Raw genomic sequence first — 9,409 nt, 5'->3', positions numbered from 1 at the left:
CCATAGTGCCCTGAGCACCCTGCTTTCCCTCACATCCCACACCCTGCCCCTGCAACCCCCCATATATACACAACCCCCCACAATGTGCCCTATGCTCCCCTCCACACACAGCCACACTCCCTCACAAATCCCCATACATCCTACCATACACACACAGCCACACTCCCCCAATACCCACCTGGTGGTACTTACATTTGTATTATTTTAGATTGGCAGTGTGCAATTTGTCAGAGTTTGGGAACCACTGGATTAGAGAATTTATGGGGAAAATGTTGCATCTGAATAGAGATGATGACTTGGGTATCTTTGTTTGTTTAATTTTACACACCTAAGATTCTTTTAATGTCCTAGTCCTTTATTTCTTTAAATGTCCTAGTCCTTTAACATAATAGTCCTACATCTAAACCAAACAGGTAAAAGGGAAATGCTGTATTTTTTTCTTTTCTAATGTAGAAAATAGGGGCTATTAGCACAACCTTCCAAAATATTTTTGCTGGTTAAATATTTTTTGATGTCTCAGTAAGTTCTTATTAGTCATCACCATCATTGTAGATTGAGTATTTTTGTTGTCAGAATAGATTTTGTAATTGAGCAGTTATATTTTCATGCTTAATATAGAGAATTTTTAATTGCTAATGCTGTCTGAACAACTTTTAGACTTATTTAGTGCATTCTGATTATTTAATCACAATGCATAAGAAAACTATTACAATTTATGGAATTATCTAAAGCTGTTTCTCCACAATATTGAATAAATTTAATTACAATTTCTATATTCTGCTCAATGTACTTATCATTCTTCATGTATTCTCAGGGAGAAGAAAATAGATTTATAAAAATATATTTCTGTGTTTATATATATGTATGTATATGTGTGTGTGTGTGTGGGGGGGGGGGGTTTAGGTGTTTTTATTGAGGGAAAAATATACATTTGTAATATTATTCAAGGACTCCATTGCTTAACATTTAGCTTTTAATAAATTGAATAAAATATTCAAAATATTACTTAAAATAATTTTAACTAAAGCACATCTTCCCTTTTATTTTTCATTACTCCATTGAATTTATCTATTCATTTTTAACATTAGTTCAAAGTTCATTCAACGTGTCAAATGCTTCCATGTCTCCTATAATTTTTGAGTCTTCAAACCAGCACACCTGTTCTGAATTAATTATAATCCAAAATCTTTTTATATTCATGAAATTTTATTGACTGAGGTCACATAAGAATTTTTTCCGAAGTTCTGCTAAGTTGATGGTTTAAAGTTTTGCGTTTTTAAATCCAATGCCTTTGTAAATACAATTATTGTTGATCAATCTGGCAATTAATGAAATGAAACAGGCAGTCTCAAAGACCTGTGGATACCCAGAGTAAGAGACATGGTTCAGGTGTGAACAGAGGAATGAGAAAGAGCTTCAAAGTTCTCCTACTCCATCTGCCAATATCATAAATAATATAGGATTGGTATTCCTAATTAGACCTAGACTATTCAAAAATCAGTTTGATTGAACAGCTTCATGCGGGTTTTGAGTACATGTACAGTGGGCAAATGTACTTGTGTGGGCATATATATATGTGCGTGTGTGTGTACACACACACACACACACACACATTAGACATAGATATAAACATATGCAAGCAGAAAAGCTAAGCAAAGAGAAATATCTGAAACTATTTGACAAACTGCTTACTTAGGGCCCTATCCAATCTAAATGAGCCTCTATGGCTGTTGGCCATATGAAGCTCTGTAAACTTTCTGTGCTGTGAAATTCCTAGCAAACTGGAGTCTTTTCCAGCAGAAACCTGTTCTTATGTGGCACAGGCCTATCTGGCTGATTAACATGCCTTTATTGGAATATCCTGAGGGAACTCATTTAGGCAGCTGTACAACAAGGGCCTTAGAATGTTTTGAAAGAAGGAAAGCTAACATGAGCCAAAAAAGTCACATTTTTCTTTAGAAGGTCACGTGCTGTTTTATTTGTTGTTCCTACTGTACATGCACGCCGTAGCAATGAAGGGCACTTAAAAAAAGTAATGTGCAGTTGTATAGATTGTGTTTAAAACATTGTGATTTGCCTTTTTTTTTTTTCCTTTTTAAAAGAGAAACAACTGATTCATCCTTACAGCATAAAAATAATCTTAGAGGTTGCAGTAATACAGAACCAGGTTATGTTTTATTGGCTTTATTTGTGTTTCCATAAAGCAATGCTTCCCCCCCCACCCACTGATTGTTTATTGACTTCTCTGGAGTCACATCATCAGATTTATATATTTTTATCTGAACAATAATGTTTTCTGAAAAAAATATAATTTTCTTCCTAATTTTTAAAATACAGTTGACAAAGATTCTACAAGTATTTTAATGTAAAGTTAAAAATATAGCACAATAATATTCTCAAATAAATATTTTACTACTTTTGAGTGAATAACTTTGCTAAACATAGTTAATAATTTGTAATGGCTTCAGGCCCAGATTTTAATATTCCATATAATCCATATCGTACTTTATCTACAGGGCAAATCCTGTTACAGTCCCTTTAATCCTTTCTTCACTGCCTCATTGTGATGGCTTTGCATAAAGTAGGATTCCTCAGAATCAGGACCTGTGTGTTGTAAAATCAAGAGAGTATGCATACAATAGTGACATATCTGATTACTGGTAATGTATGTTACAGGACAAATTCTTAGCCTGTAGTCAATAGAAGTTTTACTGTTGATTCAAATGGGTGTAGAATCAGTCCACTTAGATTTGAGATTCCAAGTAGGCCATAACAGAAAATTTTATGAAAATTATTCAACAAAAAGAACTACATTTTAAATATTCTAAAAATAAAAACTGTGATGCAAACTAATATTTCCTTGAAAAAAAATACATTTGCACAAAATTTATAATATTTTTCCTAACACTAATTTTACTTTACTGAATTAAAATATTGGTATTTTATAGTCTCTTTCAGTTCCACAATTACTACAGCTCAATTATGCTCTTGCATATGTCAGGTACACTACAGTCTAATTTAATCTTCATTACACATTGCCATATTGCAATTATACATGCTATCAGAGTGTTAACACATATTTAAACCTGTTATTCCTTTGTCACTGATTTACAAAGAGGTACCTGAAAAGAAGCAGATGTCATAATTACATGCTTATTCAGCTCATTTTATACTAAATCTCAAAGTAAATTGCGATGAGCTAGGCATGTCCTGAAATTAATGTAGTGATAGTACACTAGTGCTGTGATTCATTATGATTTGTCAACGTGCTGCACTTCTGGAATGTGTGATAAAATTATATTAATACTGCACAGTAATGAGATTAATGAATTTGTACATGGATAAGAATAATGGTTCTCTTTGTTAGACTATTGAAAAAATAACATATAAGTAATTAAAAAGAATTACTCAAATCCCATGCAACCTCATTTATATTAAATTAATTTGTCTGGTTTCATTTCTAATAATTGATCACTCTTTGTAAATTATAAAGCACTTCTAGACTATATAAACTACTACTGTAGGAGTAGAGTTCCAGAGCATTATGAACTATCAAGGTGGTCCCTGTGGGTTCATATTAATTAAGGTTTAACAGTTTGGAAAATTGTAGCAATATTTTATGATTCATGTAATTAAACTCTGTAACAAAATGTCACAACTGCTAGTTATATCTGTGCCTATGATTTATATCTTACCCATGTTTCAAAGGAAGCAAAAGTAATGAAATATTCTCAAACACACAGACAATCAAAGGAAAATGTACTGCTTGTTTTTAGTGTTCATAACTTATCACATTAGCATTTCATTGCTTCTTCTTCAGTCACTAATGGCCACCCTTAGACAATGCAAATCAGATTATTTAATATTGCACACTATAAGCTTTTTACACAGAGCTTAATTCTGATCTCAAAATGATTTTACACTAATGCAACTCCATTTATTTTTCCTGATTTGCACTATCAAAACCTGACTCCTACCTTCCACTAATTCTGAAATATGCTAAAAATAGACATGCAGGCTGGATCCAGATGTGCAGGCATGTGTGTTTCCTGGGGGACAAACAGCAGTGGCACAATATGTGCTGCTGCTACTGGTCCCTGGGGAATGCCAGTGCATGCATGCTCTCTCATACAGCATGTTATCTTTGGTGGGGTAGGGTCAGGTGGTGAGCACTGCTGCCCCGTGCACTGCTCTATTATTTTTCTACACTGGGATCTCTGGGTGTCAATCCCCTCTCCCCACCTTCCTCCACACCCCTGTGCTTCAAATTAGCAGCTTGAGGAATGCCTGCATGCATGACATGCGTGGTGTGTGACACTGCAGAGAAGTTTGTAGTGCCGCATACCGCACATGCGTACTCATCTAAATGCTTCCACCGAGGCTAGTACAGTTTGTTTGTAACCTTGGTCCTAAAACAGAACTGCAACCCAGGATGATGAATATTGAGATTCAGAGTCTCCCTCTATCACATTAGAAAACATGTTTTTGTAAACTGTTTTCCTTATGGAAGAGAAAACTGGAGAGGTCTTCAAATAAGTAAAAGCACTAGGTCATTTGATATTTTATATCTTTAAGGTGTTACTTCCCTTTGCTAAGAAGCATGACTAGCTTTGCATTGCTTGGTAATTACCTGAACTGATTGTAAATATTGGACAGCACTTTTTTTATGTCACAAAACTTAGATTAGTTAAAATCATAACTGTTGGTAGGAAAGTGTTGAAGTTGATATGTTTAAAATTAATTATTCAGTTTTGGACTTTTAAATTACTTTCTGTTTAAAAAAATAAATGAATTTATAGAAAAAAAGTATAAAATTAATTAGGGAAAATCAACAATTCATTTAAACATTTCAAAATGATCTAAAAGACATACTTTAAATTGACTGTATCTGAATTAAAATGCAATACTAAAAATGTATGAGGTTTTGTATTTCTATCCTAGTTCAAAACAGGAAATTATTTTGAAGTCTAAAATTCTTATGAGACAGGATAATCAATCCCCTACCAAACCTACTTGTCAGTACTGGCAATTTAGACAGTGAATTTCAGTCTAGTTAAACTTATCTTCCTGTTAGGGACTTCAGTCACCCTGACATCTGCCAGGAGGGCAATATTGCAGTGCACAGGAAATCCAGGAAGGCTTTGGAGAGTGTTAGAGACAACTTTCTGGTGCAAATGTAGGAGAAATAACTAGGGGCTGTGCTCTTCTTAACCTGCTGCTCAGGGAAGAATTGGTGGGAGATGTGGAAGTGGATGGCAACTTGGGCAGGAGTGACCACGAGATGATCGAGTTCAGGATGCTGACAAAAGGAAGAGAGGAGAGCAGCAGAGTATGAGCTCTGGACTTCCGAAAAGCAGATTTCAGCTCAGGGAACTGATGAGCAGGATCCCCTGGGAGACCAAGCTGAGGAGGAAAGGAATCCAGGAGAGCTAGTTGTATTTTAAAGAAAACTTAGTGAGGGCACAGGAACAAACTATCTTGATGTGCAAGAAGAATAGCAAATATGGCAAGTGACCAGCTTGGCTTAGCAGAAAACTCTTCAGTGAGCTTAAACACAAAAAGAAAGCTTACAAGAAGTGGAAGCTTGGACAAACAACTAGGGAGGAATATAAGAATATTGCTCGAGCATGCAGGGATAAAATCAGGAAGGCCAAAGTGCAATTGGAGTTGCAGCTATCAAAGGATGTGAAAGGTAACAAGAAGTGTTTCTACAAGTATGTTAGCAACAAGAGGAAGATCAGGGTATGTAGGGGTCTCTTACTGTGAGGGGCATGGGCAACTAGTGCCACCTTAGTCAGGGGGGACACGTGCCCCCCAGTGACCACTTGGGGGGGCACCAGCACTCTCACTCCCCAGCTGGTGTTCACAGGGGGGACACTGGTGCTCACAGAGAGGAGATTGGTGCTCCTGCCTGCCCACCCTGCCCATCACCTAAGCAGGGAGTGCAGTCTGTCAGGGGGTGCACCAGTGCTCTGAGGCGGTGCACATGCACCCCTGTGCACCCCCTATGTGTATGGGGAAGGCAAAGTAGTAATAGATGAGAAAAAGGCTGAAATAATCTTTTTCTACCTCCATCTTCACAGGCAAAGTCAGCTCCCAGAGCGGGTAGAGATGCTGAACACATTCCTGGTCTGGGCAATGCAAGTCATGGATGATGACTGCCAGGTGCTGGATACTGTCCTGGCCCTGGAGGCCACCTTCATGCCACCTGCTGCCCAGCCCCTGACCCTAGCCCGACCTGCCCTGGGCAGCCACCCGCCACCCAGCAGCAGCCCCCCACATGGACCTGGGGGGAGGTCCAGCACTGCCTCCACCAGGCAGGAGCCCCTGGGCCAGCTCCTGCCACAAGTGGCCTGCCACCCAGCCCCCATGCCTGGGCCCAGGCCCACTGCTTGCCTCAGCTCCATGTGGGTGCAGAGACAGAACTGCCTTCAGTGCAGCCAGGACCACATGCTGGGCCTGCTGGCCCTGGATGCTGGCTGCTGGAGGAGTAGCCACCCACAATAGGGGACCACTGGCTGCCATCAGTGAGCCCCCTGCCCACCAGTAGCAGGGGGCTGCTTGGGTGAGCCCCCAGCCCACCAGGCTTGCTGTGGTATCTGCACCCACAGGGAAACAGACAGAGGCCAGGGACACAAAGCACTTTGTACATAGTTTGCACAGGAAAGAGGGTGTTTTATTGTTGGGGGAGTTGAGGGGCTGGTTTGTTGGGGAAGAAGGGGGAGTCTGTAATTTGGGAGAGTGGGGGATCTGTTTGATGTGAGGGGAATAAAAACTGTTGTTCTTCTGAGATGTGTCTGCAGTGATCTTGGTGCTGGGGGTGGATGTGGGGGGAGGGCATGGACCGCTGCATTGGGGAGTGCAGGAGGGGGTGGTCAGCCAGGGACTCTTGCATCTGGTGTCCTGGCCCCAGGTGGTGGGTGTGCAGCTTGCCCAGGGCCTGGGCAGGGGCATCCCACTGCTGTTGCTGCCACCGCAGGTGGTACTCCCACTGCCAGGCAGTCCCTGCTCACCATAGCTCCTCCACCCAAGCCTCATGGAAGAGTTCCCCCCGCACCTCACAGATGTTATGCAACATGTAGGCTGTGATGATGACCTGGGGGAGGTTGTCCTCAGTTAACTTGAAACAGGTTGTAAGGGTATGCCACTGTCCTTTCAGACAGCTGAAGGCACCCTCCACTAGGGCACAGGTCCAGCCCAGGAATCTGTTAAAGTGGGCTTGGCAGGGGTCCAGCTGGCTGGCGTAGGGCCACATGAGCCAGGGAAGGAGTGGGTAGGCAGGGTCACCAATGAGGAAGGGTGGAACTACCACAGCGCCCAGCTGCAGATCTGGAACCCCCAGCATGAAGCGCCCACTCTCCACCAGGCTCAGCAGGGTGAAGTAAGAGAACATGGGCATTGTGGGCAGTCACATGTGGGAAGCACCTCAATAGTTCACGATGGCCTGGAGCACCACAGAGCGAAAGCCTCTCTGACTGTAGTAGGGGAGGTCACCATGGGGCAGGCAGGTGACAGAGATGTGGGTCCTGTCCAGGGCCCTGATGCACTGGGAGAAGCCCTGGGCATCAAACTCTGCCACCACCACCAGGGGGTTGTGCAGTGTGCCCCAGCACCTCCTGGAGAGCCCAGCACACTTCCCAGGATGGCCTCCTCAGCAGTAGCCTTGCCCACCCCAAAGAGATGGCCCACATAGGAGAGACTTGTGAGTGTGGCCAGCTTGAGCAGTGTGAGGGCCAGTCACATGTCCACAGGGAACAGTGGCCACATAGTGGTGTCCTGCAGCTCCAGGTGTGGCTGGAGATCCCAGATGTGGGATCTGCGACTCATCATTCCAGATGTGCTGGGCAACATGCGGCCACCAGTCCTGGCCACCCTTCTGGTCCCCACCTAGTGAGTTTATAGACAGTCACCAGGTCTATAGACAGTCTCAGCCTTCTCTTGTGAAGGCTGAACAGGTTTAGGTCCCATAGCCTCTCATTGTAGGGTCTGCCCTGCTGTCCCTGAATCATGTGGGTGGCCCTCCTCTGGACCCTCTCAATATTGTCCACATCCCCCTTGAAGTGGGGTGCCCAGAACTGGACACAGTACTCCAGCTGTGGCCTGACCAGTGTCGCGTAGAGGGGGAGGATCACCTCCTTGGACCTAATTGAGATGCACCTGTGGATGCACGATAAGGTCCGGTTAGCCCTGCCGACCATGACCTCGCATTGTCAGACCATGTTCATCTTGGAGTCAATGATGACTCCAAGATCCCTTTCTGCCTCCATGCTCTCAAGAAGGGAGTTTCCCATCTTATAAGTGTGCTGCTGGTTACTACTGCCCAAGTGCAGCACCCTGCACTTGTCAGTATTGAAATGCATCCTGTTTTTGTTAGCCCACCCCTGCAACCTATTCAGGTCTTTCTGCAGTCTTTCCCTCCCTGCTAACGTGTCCACCTCACCCCAAATTTTGGTATCATCAGCAAATTTGAACAGGTTGCTTTTCACCCCATCGTCCAAATCGCTGATAAAGAAATTGAAGAGTGTGGGACCAAGGACCGAGCCCTGGGGGACTCTGCTGCCTACTTCCCCCCCGGTCGAATATGACCCGTCCACCACCACCCTCTGAGTACGACCCTTCAGCCAATTTGCAATCCATCTGACCATGTAGGCATCGATGCCAGAGTCACCCAGTTTTTTAATGTGGATGGGGTGGTCGACAGTGTCAAAGGCCTTGCTGAAGTCCAGAAAGACTACATCCATGGTGACACCTGCATCCAATGCTTTTGTGACCTGATCATAAAAGGCAAGCAGGTTGGTCTGACATGACCTGCCCCTAATGAAACCCAATAAGGACATGTACGAAGTTCTGCACTTAGGATAGAAGAATCCTGTGCACCAATACAGGCTTGGGACCAACTGGCTAAGCAGCAGCTCTGCAGAAAAGAACCTGGGGGTTACAGCGGACAATAAGATAGATATGAAGGCAAATGGTATGCTGGGCTGCATTAGCAGGAGCATTGCCAGCAGACTGAAGGAAGTAATTATTCCCCTATATTCTGCAGTGGTGAGGCCACATCTGGAGTAGTGTGTCCAGTTTGGGGCTCATTACTATAGAAAGGATGTGGACAAGTTGGAGAGATACCAGCAGAGGGCAACAAAAGTAGTGAGGGGGCTGGGGAACATGACTTATGATGAAAAGGCTGGGGGAAATGGCCTTATTTAGTCTGGAGAAGAGAAAATGGGGCGGGGGGGGGAGGAGGAGGATTTGATACCGGCCTTCAACTACCTGAAGGGTGGTTTGAAAGAGGAAGGAGCTAGGCTGTTCTCAGTGCTGGCAGACAAAAGAACAAGGAACAATGGTCTTAAGTTGTAGCAAGACAAGTTTAGGTTGGATCTTAGGAAAACCTTGCTCACTTGGAGGTTTCTGA

Source organism: Alligator mississippiensis, chromosome 10 (genome assembly GCF_030867095.1).
Source record: "Alligator mississippiensis isolate rAllMis1 chromosome 10, rAllMis1, whole genome shotgun sequence".
NCBI classification, from domain to species: Eukaryota; Metazoa; Chordata; order Crocodylia; family Alligatoridae; genus Alligator; species Alligator mississippiensis.
This window is presented reverse-complemented; position numbering follows the sequence as displayed.